Raw genomic sequence first — 15864 nt, forward strand, 5'->3', positions numbered from 1 at the left:
GCTAATTACCTGTATAGCATTAACCAGTCAGCATTCTGGTAATCCTTTTAACTAATACCCTCTAATCCTGGTTGTATTCTGATAAACCACTTCTGCACCCGTTACAGAATCTTCACATCTTTCCTCTAATGGGATGACCAGAACTGCAAACAGTACTCCAAATGCTGCCTAACCAAAGTCCTATGGAGTTACAACATGACTTTCTGACTCTTATACTCAATGCCCCGACCTATGAAGGCAAGCATACCATGCACCTTCTTTACCATTTGATGACACCGAGCCAAGCTAATTATTGAAAAGCATTGAGACAAGAACTGCCATTATGATAAAAGCATACTGTGTCTTGAAGTGGTGAAAAGAAGCTGACAGGCAGGTACAGTGTACCATAAGATAGTAACTGACACTAGGTTTGCAATAGAGCTATGCCAGGCAGGAATTTAAGATACCTTCATCCCTGGCACAGTAGTTTATTTTCTTTTTCTAGTATTTCAGTAACTGATCAGCCGGGAGTTGCAAGAAATTGCAGAGAATTGTGGACGCAGCCCAGACGACCATGCAAACCAACCTCCCTTCCATTGACTCCATCTACACGCTGCCTCGGCAAGGCCACCAGCATAATCAAGGACCAGTCTCACCCCAGATACTTCCTCTTTTCTCCTTTCCCATCAGGCAAGAGGTACATAAATCTGAAAATGCATATCTCCAGATTCAGGGACAGTTTCTTCCCAGCTGTCATCAGGCAACTGAACCATCTTATCACCAGCTAGAGAACAGTCCTGATCAACAATCTACCTCATTGGAGACCCTTGGACTTCTTTAATTGGACTTTACAGGTCTTTATCTCACACAAAACCTTATTCCCTTTATCCTGTATCTGGGCACTGTGGACGGCTTGCTTGTGATTGTGTTTAGTCCTTCTGCTGGCTGTATGCTTCCACATACTCTATCAGTTATTAATACATACCGCGATACATTGTGTTATTATGACTGCCTGCAAAATGCTATGAAAATGTATGGGGGAATTTGAGTTTCCATAGATCAGATTATCTGTAACCCGGGGTGCATCTGTATTTGTAGGGACGAACTGCAGATGCTGGTTTAATCCAAAGACAGGCACAAAAGCTAGTTTAAACCGAAGACAGACACAATATCTTGTATTTGGTGCTCAATTAATACTTCCAGCAGATGTATCAGGTCATTTATGTCATGGCTGCTTTGGGGTCTCACTGTGGTTCCAATGTTGCAACAGAGATTTCACATTTAAATCATTCTTTGTCAGATAAATACAAGTTCCTTCTGCCTTTTCTATTCTCAGTTCCAATAAAGGTCATCACACTGAAATATTAAATGGATTCCTCTCTCCATAGATACTGCCTGACTTGCTGAGTGTTCCCAGCATCTGCTGTCATTGTTCCTTCTTCCTTTATTTCAAAACGACTTCACTTTAAAAGAACGAGTCTGATATTCTGTTTTCATCTTGAGAATCAAGTGCATTGGAACAGTGGGAATCCCCATAAAATCATCACAGGATTGACCGCACAGCTTCTGCCCCAATGTCATGGGAGTACTTTCGGCTGCCTTGCAAACCAGCAGTTTGCAATGTTAACACGAGCGCCAATTTACTCATTCACCCACTGTGCAGCTGAATCTAAATGGAAATTGCAAACATGCCACCCTTTTATGTAAACATATGTGAAGTATTATCACCATAATCCAGTAATAAGTGTTTTATGGAGTACTGAACCTCTGCCTGTTTGAGGCTATAGATAAAATGGTGTCTATAGCACTGGGAGGTGGCACAGTGGTGGAATGGTTAGAGCTGCTGCCACATGGCACCAGCTACCTGGCCTCCTTGTTCAAACCAAACATACAGTGCTATCTGTGCAGAGCTTTCATATCGCATAGGACATTGAGCATCGAACAGTACAGCACAGGGACAGGCCCTATAACCCATAATGTCCATGCAGAACATGATAGAAACATAGAAACATAGAAATTAGGTGCAGGAGTAGGCCATTCGGCCCTTCAAGCCTGCACCGCCATTCAATATGATCGTGGCTGATCATCCAACTCAGTATCCCGTACCTGCCTTCTCTCCATACCCTCTGATCTCATTAGCCACAAGGGACACATCTAACGCCCTCTTAAATATAGCCAATGAACTGGCCTCAACTACCCTCTGTGGCAGAGAGTTCCAGAGATTCACCACTCTCTGTGTGAAAAAAGTTCTTCTCATCTCGGTTTTAAAGGATTTCCCCCTTATCCTTAAGCTGTGACCCTTTGTCCTGGACTTCCCCAACATCGGGAACAATCTTCCTGCATCTAGCCTGTCCAACCCCTTAAGAATTTTGTAAGTTTCTATAAGATCCCCCCTCAATCTCCTAAATTCTAGAGAGTATAAACCAAGTCTATCCAGTCTTTCTTCATAAGACAGTCCTGACATCCCAGGAATCAGTCTGGTGAACCTTCGCTGCACTCCCTCTATGGCAATAATGTCCTTCCTCAGATTTGGGACCAAAACTGTACGCAATACTCCAGGTGTGTTCTCACCAAGACCCTGTACAACTGCAGTAGAACCTCCCTGCTCCTATACTCAAATCCTTTTGCTATGAAAGCTAACATACCATTCGCTTTCTTCACTGCCTGCTGCACCTGCATGCCTACTTTCAATGACTGGTGTACCATGACACCCAGGTCTCGCTGCATCTCCCCTTTTCCTAATCGGCCACCATTTAGATAATAGTCTGCTTTCCTGTTTTTGCCACCAAAATGGATAACCTCACATTTATCCACATTATACTGCATCTGCCAAACATTTGCCCACTCACCCAGCCTATCCAAGTCACCTTGCAGTCTCCTAGCATCCTCCTCACAGCTAACACTGCCCCACAGCTTAGTGTCATCCGCAAACTTGGAGATATTGCCTTCAATTCCCTCATCCAGATCATTAATATATATTGTAAATAGCTGGGGTCCCAGCACTGAGCCTTGCGGTACCCCACTAGTCACTGCCCGCCATTCTGAAAAGGACCCGTTTACTCCTACTCTTTGCTTCCTGTTTGCCAGCCAGTTCTCTATCCACATCAATACTGAACCCCCAATGCCGTGTGCTTTAAGTTTGTATACTAATCTCTTATGTGGGACCTTGTCGAAAGCCTTCTGGAAGTCCAGATACACCACATCCACTGGTTCTCCCCTATCCACGCTACTAGTTACATCCTCGAAAAATTCTATAAGATTCGTCAGACATGATTTACCTTTCGTAAATCCATGCTGACTTTGTCCAATGATTTCACCACTTTCCAAATGTGCTGCTATCCCATCTTTAATAACTGACTCTAGCAGTTTCCCCACTACCGATGATGCCGTTAAACTAATCTCCTGTTAGAGCAGCACAGTGGTAGAGTTACCACCCTACATTGTCCCGGGTTTGATCCTGACTACGGGTGCTGTCTGTACGGAGTTTGTACCTTCTCTCTGTGACCACGTGGGTTGGCTCTGGGTGCTCTGGTTTCATCCCACATTCCAAAGAAGTGCAAGCTTGTAAGTTAATTGGCTTTTGTAAATTGTCCCCAGTGTGTAAGATAGAACTCGTCTATGGGTGATTGTTGGTCTTAGATCCCACTCTGATCTCCAACGCTCCCCAGAGCCCCACCATTCACTGTGTAGGTCCTGCTCATGTTACATTTCGCACAATGCAACACTTCACATTTCTCTGTATTAAATTCCATCAACCATTCCTCAGTGACATCACTATCTACAATACCACTCTGCGTAAACAATTTGCTCCACACATCTCCTTTAAACATTGGTCCTTTCACCATACAATTATGTGCTCCAGTATTTGATTTCACCATCCTGGGAAACACAGTTTGATTGTCTACCCTATCTATGCTTCTCATAATTTTATAAACATGCTCCTTCTGAAGGCACTAGTTTCTTCCAGATGCTCCTTTTTCCACCCACTTCCCAAACTATGCCGGTTGAAAGGCTGTATAACTCCATGGTGTGTCTGTCATTTCTAAAAGTTGAAAACAATATGACAAAGTATGGAGAGAATTAATGAGGACAGAGGATGATTTATTTACAGTGCAAATCATCAATGTGTGGGATATATTCATACATTAAGAGATATAAAGTACTGGAGTAAAACATAGAAATATAGAAAATAGGTGCAGGGGTAGGCCATTCGGCCCTTCGAGCCAGCACCGCCATTCAATATGATCATGGCTGATCATCCTAAATTAGTACCCCGTTCTGGCTTTTTTTCCCATATCCCTTGATTCCCTTAGCCCTAAGAGCTAAATCTAACTCTCTCTTGAAAACTCCTGGTGGAGACCACAGTTCTATTTCATTGGCAAGTGCACCCACTTCTGTGTATTCCTTGTAACCACTTACCCAGATCCCAGAGTTTGAGCTAATTCCCAAGGAGTAATCATCCTACCAATGCCAAATGCTTAATCAGAGGGTCAGGCAGCAGCTCTGGAGAACATGGGTAGTTGACGTTTTGGGTCAGGATTCGTCTTTTCCATGTTCTCCAGAGATGCTGCCTGACCCGCTGAGTTGCTCTCACACTTTGAGTCTCTTCTTTTTTGTAAACCAGCATCTGCTGTTCCTTGTATCATGTTTTACATTCATGTTTGGTTGGACGATCCATGATATTACAGACAATGAATAGGAAACAAGAGATTAGGATTAGAGTAAATGGAACATTAAATGACATGGGAACGAGCGAGCGGAATTAGATAAAGTGAAATATTACAGGTTACAGGGGGACCAATCGAGAGATTAGATTGAGATAATACACAATGCAGAGAATGAGCAGGAGAGCAGAATAAAGTAGCTGAGGAGATGAATACAACTTAAGGAGCTGGCAATGGTATGCATTTAGATGAAACAAGATAGTGCTATCGAGTTTTGTGTATATAGAGTAAGCTATTTAACGTGCCCTAACAGGACCATCAGCCCAACTTGACCACAACAACCAACATGTCCCATCTACACTAGTCCCACCTGCCTGCATTTGGCCCAAACCAAACCTGCTCTAAACCTATCCTGTTCATGCACCTGCCTAAATATTTCTTAAATGTCTCAAGTACCTCCTCCAGCAGCTCGTTCCATACACCTACCACACACCTACCACCCTATGTGTGAAGAAGTTGCCGCTCAGATTCCTATTCAATCTTTCCCCCCTCCCCTTAAATCTATGTCCTCTGGTTCTCGATTCCACTACTCTGGGCAAGAGCCTGTGTGCATTTACCCGATCTATTCCTCTCACGATCAATTCATGTAATCAATTAAATTAAACTTGACCAGACTCCATATCCTCACGTGCATGGAGTTAGAAGAGGAATCTGCAAATTGGAAAGTCATGGGCATTCAATTATTACATGGTACAGGCAGCACATATGATCAGTCTGAAGAAGGGTCTCGACTCGAAACGTCACCCATTCCTTCTCTTCAGATATGCTGCCTGTTACTCCAGCATTTTGTGTCTACCTAAGAAAGAGAAAAAACTAGTTGGAAAGACACCCTTCAGCTTCAAGAGTGACATGGAGTCATCCCCACACTGCTACTTTTACTACTGTTATTGCTGCAGAGTTTCTTTAACGTTTGAGGCCAAGAAAAGAGACAAGGGAAATTAAAAAATAATATTCAAAAGACTGACCTTCACCAAAGATAAGAACAATATCAGTCCAAGGATAAAAACCAAGCCGCTCAAGTGAGCATTCACCATTTTTATCTGATAAAACATTTTGTTGATGTCTTTTCGATTAGCTAGAACATGGAACGTGTTTGATTAACCTGAAACCGCAATGTTATGTCTCAGCGTTGAATATTAGCAACACTTCTATTTAAACCTAAATACATATCTCAACTAATAAAGCAATCAACGGTATCCAAATTTATCCTGGTTTCTGCAAACTTACTTTGGACGTTGATCATAGATTAAATGTCCAGCATCTGGTTCTGTTGTTAATAGGTTTTCCTTTTGAAATATTTGATTGTAGCTTGGCTTGCTGCCAAGTGCATTTTCAGGATATTGCATGTAGTGATTCATGTAGGAACTGGAATATTAGGTTGGCTTTTGCAAGTTTTTCATTACTGAACATGAAGACAAGCTGCCAGACCCCTTTGGAGATGTAGTCACTGTTAGATCATTGTCTATCAGCTTGAATGTCTCGTCCTGTCTAGACAAAATGTGTTTGCCAATGGTGCTCAAAGTGAAGGGATTCTTAGTCATCAGCTGAGTGAGATCGAACCAGAGATTTCCTTGTCCACATTTGACCTAATGTTGCAAATCCTCATGGGGTACAGTGCAACTGAGACCTACCAGAGCCACTCCAGCTGTAGCTAACTGATCCAGGGACTGTCCCATCATTGAAAGGACAGAGCTGGGTACTGGCTCTTAAGTTCACTTCTCTGGTCACTCTCATCCTTCCAAATTCCCTTCACGGTTAAAGTCTAGGATGAGGACTGACATTTTTCATCAGCAATCTTGAGGGACACAGGCTCCATCAGATCTTCACTGTGACACCCAATTCATTTGAGGTGTGAAGTGGTTTTCCACACTTTGTTAAACACTGGTGTATAACTATTCCAGAGTGACATAACCAGGTGTCTTCAAACAGGAGAAGGGAATTTTTGCTTCACAAGATGAACATTGTTTGTACACCCTGGTCGGTCTACCTTCTGTGTTGTGCAAGGCTGTTGTCCCTGCTCTTGGCGTTAGCAAGTTCTGGCATGCAGACAAGTAGCATCCACCCACTCTCTGTTTCTTTACATAAAACATGGAACAGCATAGCATAAAAACAGGACATTTGGCCTATAATGTCTGTGCTGATCATAATGCCAAATAAATTAACCTCATCTGCCAACACATGATCCATATCACCCCATTCCCTGCAGACCCATTCCCTATCTAAAAGATAGACACAAAATGCCGGAGTAACTCAGCGGGACAGGCAGCATCTCTGGAAGAAGGATCGGGTGACGTTTCAGGTCGAGACCCTGAAGAAGCGGCACATTAACACTACCCTACACACACTAGGGACAATTTACACTTGTACCAAGCCAATTAACCTGCAAACCTGTACATCTTCGGAGTTTGGGAGGAAACCAAAGATCTCGGAGAAAACCCAAGCGGTCACGGGGAGAAAGTACAAACTCCCGTACAGACGCCACCCGTAGTCGGGATCAAACCCGGGTCTCCAGTGCTACAAGCGCTGTAAGGCAGCAACTCGACCGCTGCACCACCGTGCCGCCCATTTTGTGTCTATCTTTGGTGTAAACCAGCATCTGCAGTTCCTACCTAAACATCCCTATTTAAAGCTTCCTAAAGGTCAGTATCATATTTCTTTAGACCAGCACTTTCTGGACACTGACAAAACTCTGCGTTAAAAGCTTACCCTGCTGTTGGTATATCCCTTTTATCTTTTTTTTTAAACTTTTAATATATCTTCTGTTTTCTTTTTCTCTTTTTCTTTTTCTATGGCTTGCTTCATAACTCTTTTTCAAATTTTTCGTTACTAAGGGTCTCTTTTGATCACTCTTTCAAAAAAATAAATAAATAAATAGAATTAAAAAAGCTTACCCTGCGCATCTGCTTCAGACTTTTTCCCTCTCAATTTAACCCTATGCATTCTAGTCTATGATATTTTACCCTGAGAGAAAGTCCTGACTGTCTGCCCTATCCATGTCTCTCATAATTATATATACTTCTACCAGGTCTCCCCTCAATCTTTGCCATTCTAGAGAAGTTTGTCCAACCTCTCCTTGTAGCCTTTTACCCTCTAATTCCAGCAGCATTCTGCTAAACCTGTTCTGCACCCTCTGAAAAGTCTCGATGCACTTTGTGTAATGAGGCAACCAAAACAGCACATATCTTTATTATATGTGAAGATAGGACGAGGGAGTCATCCAGAGGTATTGGATAATCAATCCATCCTTTCATCTGAGTTTTTATTAGATTAGAGACCTTTTCAAATCCTGGGCAGACAAGTGATTATTGAGGACGATTCACTCTGTGGAAGTTGGCAGCAATTTTGTTTTCTGTTGGCTGCCATATCATGAATTATAGTCTCAGGAGTAGATCAAGGGGCAGATTTCAAATCGGAAATGAAAATGCCTCATTCAAAAACCCTTAACAAAACTTTTGTTGAAGAGTAAGGGATATGAACCGGAGGGCATCTTGTCATATCTAAAACTTCTGGGCAGCAAGTGGCGTAGCTGGTAGAGCAGCTGCCTCACAGCACAAGAGGTCCAGGTTCGATCCTGACCTCGGGTGCTATCTGTGTGGAGTTTGCACGTTCTCCCCGTGACTGCGTGGGTTTCCTCCGTGTGCTCCTTTTTCCTCCGGCATCCAGAAGACGTGCGGGTTTATAGGTTAATTGGCCTCTGTAAATTGATCTGAGTTTGTAAGGAGTGAATGCAAAAGTGGGATAAAATAGAACTATTGCATACAGGTAATCAATGGTTGGCTTGGACCCAATGGTCTGACGGGCCTGTATCGATGGTGTATCTCTAGAAATAAAACTAAAATAAAACATTGTGTTACCTGGAGATCATGCACGGGAATCCCAGCAGTGGTAAGGGCAGGAATAATTGGACAGGTGTTATCTTAGTTTTTGTTGCGTGGAAAAGTGCCCGGGGGAAATTGCCATTTTGTGTTCACCTTGTCTTTCGAGAAAATGAGTACGGATGGTACAATAATCTCCGAAGAATTCAGATTGATCTTCCAATCTCCTGTTTCTTTCCACCTGATGGAAGATTTAGGACCCAAGGGGTTGGCAGTGCCCAGTCCATTTCATCTCACTCTTCAAACTAACACCATCCATCTGACATTCCCTTGTGGCAAACTTGCATAGAACATAGAACATAGGGCAGTCGGCAGAGAAACAGACCCTTCCACCCACAATATTTGTGCCAAACATGATGCCAGGCTAAACTAATCTCATCCACCTGTACATGATACATATCCCTGCACTTCCATGTGCCTATCTAAAAGCCTCTAAAATGCCACTATCGCATCAACCTCCACCACCGCCCCACTCTTGACGATACAAGAAGATAGTTGTGAAAAATTGAAACAGGATCTTCATCGATTGGCCAGGTGGGCTGAGGAATAGTTGATGGAATTTAATGCAGAGAAATGTGAGGTGTTGCAATTTGAGAAGTCTAACATGGGCAGGACCATAAAAATGAACGGCAGGGCACTGGGAAATGTTGTAGAGCAGAGGGATCTAGGAGTGCGGGTGCATGGTTCCTTGAAGGTGGAGTCGCAGGTCAAAAAGGCTTTGGCACTTTGGCTTTCATCAGTCAGAGTATTGAGTATAGAAGTTAGGAAGTCATGTTGCAAGTTGTATAAGACGTTGGTGAGGCCGCATTTAGAGTATTGTGTTCAGTTCTGGGACTGTGTCCATATTCTAGGAAAGTTGGAAAGAGTATAGAGAAGATTTACGAGGATGTTGCCAGGACTAGGGGATTTGAGTTATAGGGAGAGGTTGAGTAATCTGGGACTGTATTTCTTGGAGCGCAGGAGGATGAGAGGTGATCTTATAGAGGTGTATAAAATCATGAGAGGAATGCATTGGGTAGATGCACAGAGTCTCTGCCAGAGTAGGGGAATCAAGGATGAGAGGACATAGGTTTAAGGTGAAGGGGAAAAGATTTAATAGGAATCTGAGGGGTAACTTTTTCACACAGAGGATGGTGGGTGTATAGAACAAACTGTCGGAGGAGGTAGTTGAGGCTGGGACTATCCCAACATTTAAGAAACAGTTAGTCAGGTACATGGATAGGGCAAGTTTGGAGGGATATGGACCTAACGTGGGCAGGTGAGACTAGTGTAGCTGGGACATGTTGGCCGGTATGGGCAAGTTGGGCCAAAGGGCCTGTTTCCACGCTGTATCACTCTATGGCTACCCCTGGCAAAGTGGTCCAGACCCCCACCACTTTCTGTATTAAAAACAAGGCCTGCACATCTCCATTAAATGTTCCCCCCTCACCTTATAGTCTTGGTCTCTTAACGTTTAAGATGCATTTAGACAGTTACATGGATAGGATAGGTTTAGAGCGATATGGGCCAAATGCAGACAGGTGAAACTAGTGCAGATGGGACATGTTGGTTAGTGTTGTCAAGTTGCGCTGAATGGACTGTTTCTATGACTATGACTATGTCTCTATGTCTCCGTCTCTATGTCTTGGATATTTCAAGGTTAGTTAGTTAGGCTAGCTTAATTTATTGTCACGTATACCGAAGTACAGTGAAAAGCTTTTATGTTGCATGTTATCCAGTCAGATTGCAATCAAGCTACCCACCATGTGCAGATACAGGATAAAGGGAATAACATTTAGTACAACATAAAGTCCAGTAAAGTCTGATTAAAGATAGTCCAAGCATCTCCAATGAGGTAGATGGTAGCTCAGGACCGCTCTCTAGTTGGTGATAGGATGGTTTAGTTGCCTGGTAATAGCTGGGAAGAAACTGCCCCTGTTTTCACACTTCTGTACCTCTTGCCGTATGGGAGAGGGGAGAAGAGGGAGTGCCCAGGGTGAGACTTCCTTCCTTCATTATGCTGGCAGCTCAATGGAAGGGAGGTTGTTTTGTGTGATGGCCTGGGCTGTGACCACAAGTCACTACAATTTCTTGTGGCCTTGGATGGAGCTGTTTCCAAGCCTTGCTGTGATGTATCATGAAAAAATAATATCTACGGCGCATCTGTAGAAGTTGGTGAGAGTTGTTGGGGACACGGCAAACTTCTTGAGCCGTCTAAGGAAGTAGAGGGGTTGGGGTGCTTTCTTGGTCATTGCTTCATTATGGCTAGTACAGAAGAAGTTGCTGGTGATATTTACTCCTTAGAGTTTGAAGCTCTCCACCCTGGGAAAAGTGTTCTGACAGTCTACCCTATCTATGCCCCTCATAATTTCATATACTTCTATCAAGTCTCCCATCAACCTTCCAGCGCTGTCTTGCTCCTGCACATTTAGTGGTAAGAAAGTCTTTCAGACCAAAACACCCTTTTGCTTCTGCAGACAGTGACTGGGGAAAGTGACTGGAGCTTCTTATAAACTCCATTGAAGCCAAGGCAGCGCTCTGTGTTTTTATTGACTTGACAGGTTCAAATCGACCTGTATTGTGAAAGACAAATTTGGGATTTAATAGGTGAAGCTTTGCATTATAGAGAGGCTTCTCTATAAGGCAAAGCCTCTTTGCCATAGAGAGGATAATCCAGCAGCTCAGGCTTTTGGTGGTGCTCAACTGGCAGATTTTTTCAGACCATTTGGATATTTTTAATCTACGCCTATACCAACCTATTTTTTAATTCACTTTTATTTTTAGATGTTACACAGTCTATTAATAAATTTTCCAGTGAACCAGGTGAAATTTAAAGGGAGCAAGGGAGCACAGCAAACATCACTGGTAAACCAAATGCCGATAGATTAGTGTTAATGAATATCAGATCATTGGCGTTTTAATGAATTTGTACATCATCTAGTGTTATTTCTCTTCATTCAGCTTCATTGGGTAGCATGGTGGCGCAGCGGTAGAGTTGCTGCCTTACAGCTCCAGATTTCATCCTGACTATGGGTACTGTCTGTACGGAGTTTGTACATTCTCCCTGCGACTGCGTGGGTTTTCTCTGGGTGCTCCGGTTTTCTCCGACATTCCAAATAAGTGCAGACTTGTAAGTCGATTGACTTCTGTAAATTGCCCCTAGCATGTAAGGTGTGAAAATGGGATAACATTAGAACTAGTGTATGGGAAATTGGTGGGGCTTGAAGTGTAAATAGAATCAGATAGAAATGTACGAGCATGGACTCGGTGGGCCGAAGAGCATGTTTTCATACTGTATATCCAAACTAAACTAAATTAAACTAAATACTGAGTTATTCCAGCATTTTATATTTAGCTTAGTTTAGAGATGCAACGTGGAAACAAGCTCTTCAGCTGACCAGCGATCCCCACACATTAACACCATCCTACACACACTAGGGACAATTCGCACTTATACCAAGCAAATTAACCTACAAACCTGTACGTCTTTGGAATGTGGGAGGAAACCGAAAATCTCAAAGAAAATCCACACAGTCACGGGGTGAACATACAAACTCCGTACAGACAGCAGCCGTAGTCAGGATCGAACCCAGGTCTCTGGCGTTGCAAGTGCTGTATGGCAGCAACTCTACCGCTGCGCCACTGCGTCTGTCTTCTTAAACTAAACACTGCTCTTGAAGTTTAATAAAGTTTGACACTCTCTGCTAAATTCTCACTTTTTCCCCAAGCTAGTAAAAAGGTAAATCTCAGTCCAGCATACTCAACATTTTACCTCTGATTGATGCATTCATACCCACACTCCCCCACCTCCCATCCTCCCTTCCAACCCCTTCAACATTTAATCAAGTTTGTTAGCCTGAGATCATTCAACTGAAACACACACGTTTCCAGATATTACAACAAACATTTGTGGCTGCACACATTGAAAACTAAATCATTTGTTCTGAAAGGGAGCCAGAATTCCCTCTCTCTGGTGTGTGCTTCAAGCTCAATCACTGGAACTTTGTGATTCTTCCAGTTTAGTGTTTCCACTATCAGCAACATCTGTTAGCTGAAAACATTCTCAACAGCTGCCCCTAGCAAATTTTTGCTGTAACTAGAGAAAGAAGACTTTTTTTTAAATATTTCATTCTTAGCTGTAATCTTCAGAAATAACTTCTTAATCATTGCCATAATCATTGCGATATCAATACTAAGATACAACGAACAGCCTATCATGCCAGAATGATGCATTATTATATTATGTATAATATATGGTTTGTATTTGCTGCATCACAATCTTTTTAATGTGGATACCACTTGCTAATGTCCTGTGACATGGTTTCCTCATGATTTTATTTCTCGTACAGCAGTTATGAATGCCAATCTAAAAAGCAAGTAGATTCACCAGTAAGATAATGGAATGATCATTTGCCCATCTTTCCTGCCCCTGGAATTCTTGCCAAACGATGACAGCATGGCACATGGATAATGAGAGGTGGACAAGGAACAGAAAGTAATGGAAATATACTGTTGAGTCATTGAGCATCTGTCAGTACCATCGAACTTAAGGGCCCGTCCCTCTTGGCGATTTTGCTGACGTCATATCAGTGTCGCCAAAAGATTTTGAACGTTTCAAAATCCAGCGGCGACAAAAAAATGTTGCGACACTTGAAAAAACACCGCGCGTCATACGTCATCACGCCGCGCCATATCGCGTCATACATCATCACGCCGCGTTACCGCCGCGTTATACATCATCCGCCGCATCACGCCACATATTTTTCGGTGACCTGAAATGTCGATCAATGATGCCGGCAGTCGCCGAAAGAAATCGCCAAGTGGGACAGGCCCTATAGAATAAAAGACAGGCCCTTCTGCCCACAATGCTTACACCAGCCATGATGCCAAGTTAAACTAACCCCATCTGTCTGCACATGATTTATATCCCTCCATTCACTGTCTGTCTAAATGCCTCTTGAATTACACTATTGTACCTTTAGTTTAGTTTAGTTTTGTTTAGTTTAGCTTAGTTTAGCATAGTTTAGTTTAGTTTAGAGGAATAGATCAAGTACATGCATTTACTTGATCTGGGTACAGAATCTCTTGCAGGAGAATCGAGAACCAGATTACATCGGTTTAAAATAGGGGGGGAAAGATTTAATAGGAATCTAAAGGGTAATTTTTTTACATAAAGCATGGTGGTGGAACAAGCTGCCAGAGAAAGCAGTTGAGGCAGGTACTATCGCAACATTTAAGAAACATTTAGACAGGTGCATGGATAGGATAGGTTTAGAGGGATATGGACCAAACCCAGGCAGATGGGACTAGTGTAGATGGGACGTCTTAGTCAGTGTTAGAAATTTTCCAACAAACGACTATTACAAAAACTGAGGTACAACTGAACAAACTTTATTGAGAGAGAGTCATACAGAGCGCAGGAGTCTGTACGAGTCCCCCTGCGCTAATGCTGCAACACATCTCTTTTATACACTGATTGAAACCAAAGAGCGTCGAGACAATGGCAACTGATAAGTCACTCGGAGCGAAAGGAAATAACAGATAGCTGCAGAATGTTTCGCCGGCGCAAGATTAGCGGTTCTGCACGCTATGTGATTACTCCTAATCACACGACCGAGACCTGTTAATTACTTGCGTCCTGGGCAGTTTCGGTAAGCGATCTTGCAAAACTACTTCTAGTCGTGCAAGTAATTACCTTATAGGTACAGACACAAGGTAACAAATACATACATTTTCCATCAGTCAGCATAGACAAGTTGGGCCAAAGAACCTGTCTGAGTGCTTTAGAGATACAGCATAGAAACAGGCCCTTTGGCCCACTTAGTCCATGCCAAACACTGATCACCCGTTTCCATCTGTTTCTATCAATCCCCCAGGTAGTGCATTTCAGGCACCTTGCACTCTTTATGTGAAAGAATCACCCTACACATCTGTTTTAAACTTGTCCACTTTCACCTTAAAGTTGGCATTTCCACCCTGGGAAAAGGATTCTGAGCATCCAACCTCTCGATACTTCTATTGGGTCTTCCATCAGCCTCCCACACTCCAGACTAAACTGTCCAAGTTGTTCAATCTCCCCTCGTACGTAATACTCTCTAATCACGGCCACATCTGGTGACTTTCTTCTGCACCCTCTCCAAAGCCTTCATATTTATCCTGTAATGTAGCAATCAGAAGTGCACACAATATTCCAAATGTGCACCAACCAAGTGTTATTTTGTGCACAAAATGTTACCGTGCACAGAACCTGTGCTGCAACAAAACCTATCATTTTTTTACTCAATTCCCTGACCGATGAAAGCTTCCATGATATATGCCTTCATTTCCATCCTGTCCACTTGCATTACTACTTTCAGGGAGTATGGTCTTGCAACCATAGTTCGCTCTGTGCATCAATCCTGCTAAGGGACCTGTCATTTACTGTATACTTACCCTTTACATTTGACTTCCAAACACCTCCCACCTATCCAGATTAAACTCCATCTGCCACTTATCTGTCCACATCGCCAACTGATCTGGATCGTGCTGTATCCTTTGGCAACTCTCTTCACTATCCTCAACTCTCCCAATATTTGTGGCAACTGCAAAAGTTACCAATCCAAATGGATTTAGCTTCCGAAAGTCCAGTTCATGGATTCTGGTGGTCTACATGAAATGCTGTAGTAATGGGAAAGTTTAGGAGATTTGTTCACAGTGCACCACATCAATACTGGCAGAACAGTAGCGCAACTGGTAAAGCTGTTGCCTCACCATGCCAGAGACCCGGGTCCGATCCTGACCTCGGGTGATGTCTGTGTGGAGATTGCACGTTCTCCCTGTAACCGTTGATTTCCTCCCACATCTCTGGCCTTTGTCTACCATCTGCCTATCAAAACTCCCCCTTACCTACATCAACCTATTACCTGCCAGGCTTTGTCCTCTCCTCCAGTTTTCTTTCCCCTCTCTACGATCAGTCTGAAGAAGTGTCTCGACCATAAACGTCACCTATGCATGTTCTCCAGAGATACTGCCTGATCTGCTGAGTTACTGCAGCGCTTTGTGGCTTTTTATGAGCCAGGTCATGACATTTAAGATTGATACAATCATTACAATATTATCGATTCAGAATTATCATGGCACCGAAGGATGCCATTCCACCTATCAAGCCTATGCTAGCTCCAAATAGAGAAATCGCATCATGAGAACACAAGAAATAGCAGCATCGTGATTTACCATTACTGATGAATAAAACCTCACAAATAAAACACAAAGCACAGGAGGAACTCAGGAGGTCAGGCAGCATCTGTGGCGGGAAACGACGGACGTTT

Source organism: Amblyraja radiata, chromosome 1, assembly GCF_010909765.2.
Source record: "Amblyraja radiata isolate CabotCenter1 chromosome 1, sAmbRad1.1.pri, whole genome shotgun sequence".
Classification (NCBI taxonomy): domain Eukaryota; kingdom Metazoa; phylum Chordata; class Chondrichthyes; order Rajiformes; family Rajidae; genus Amblyraja; species Amblyraja radiata.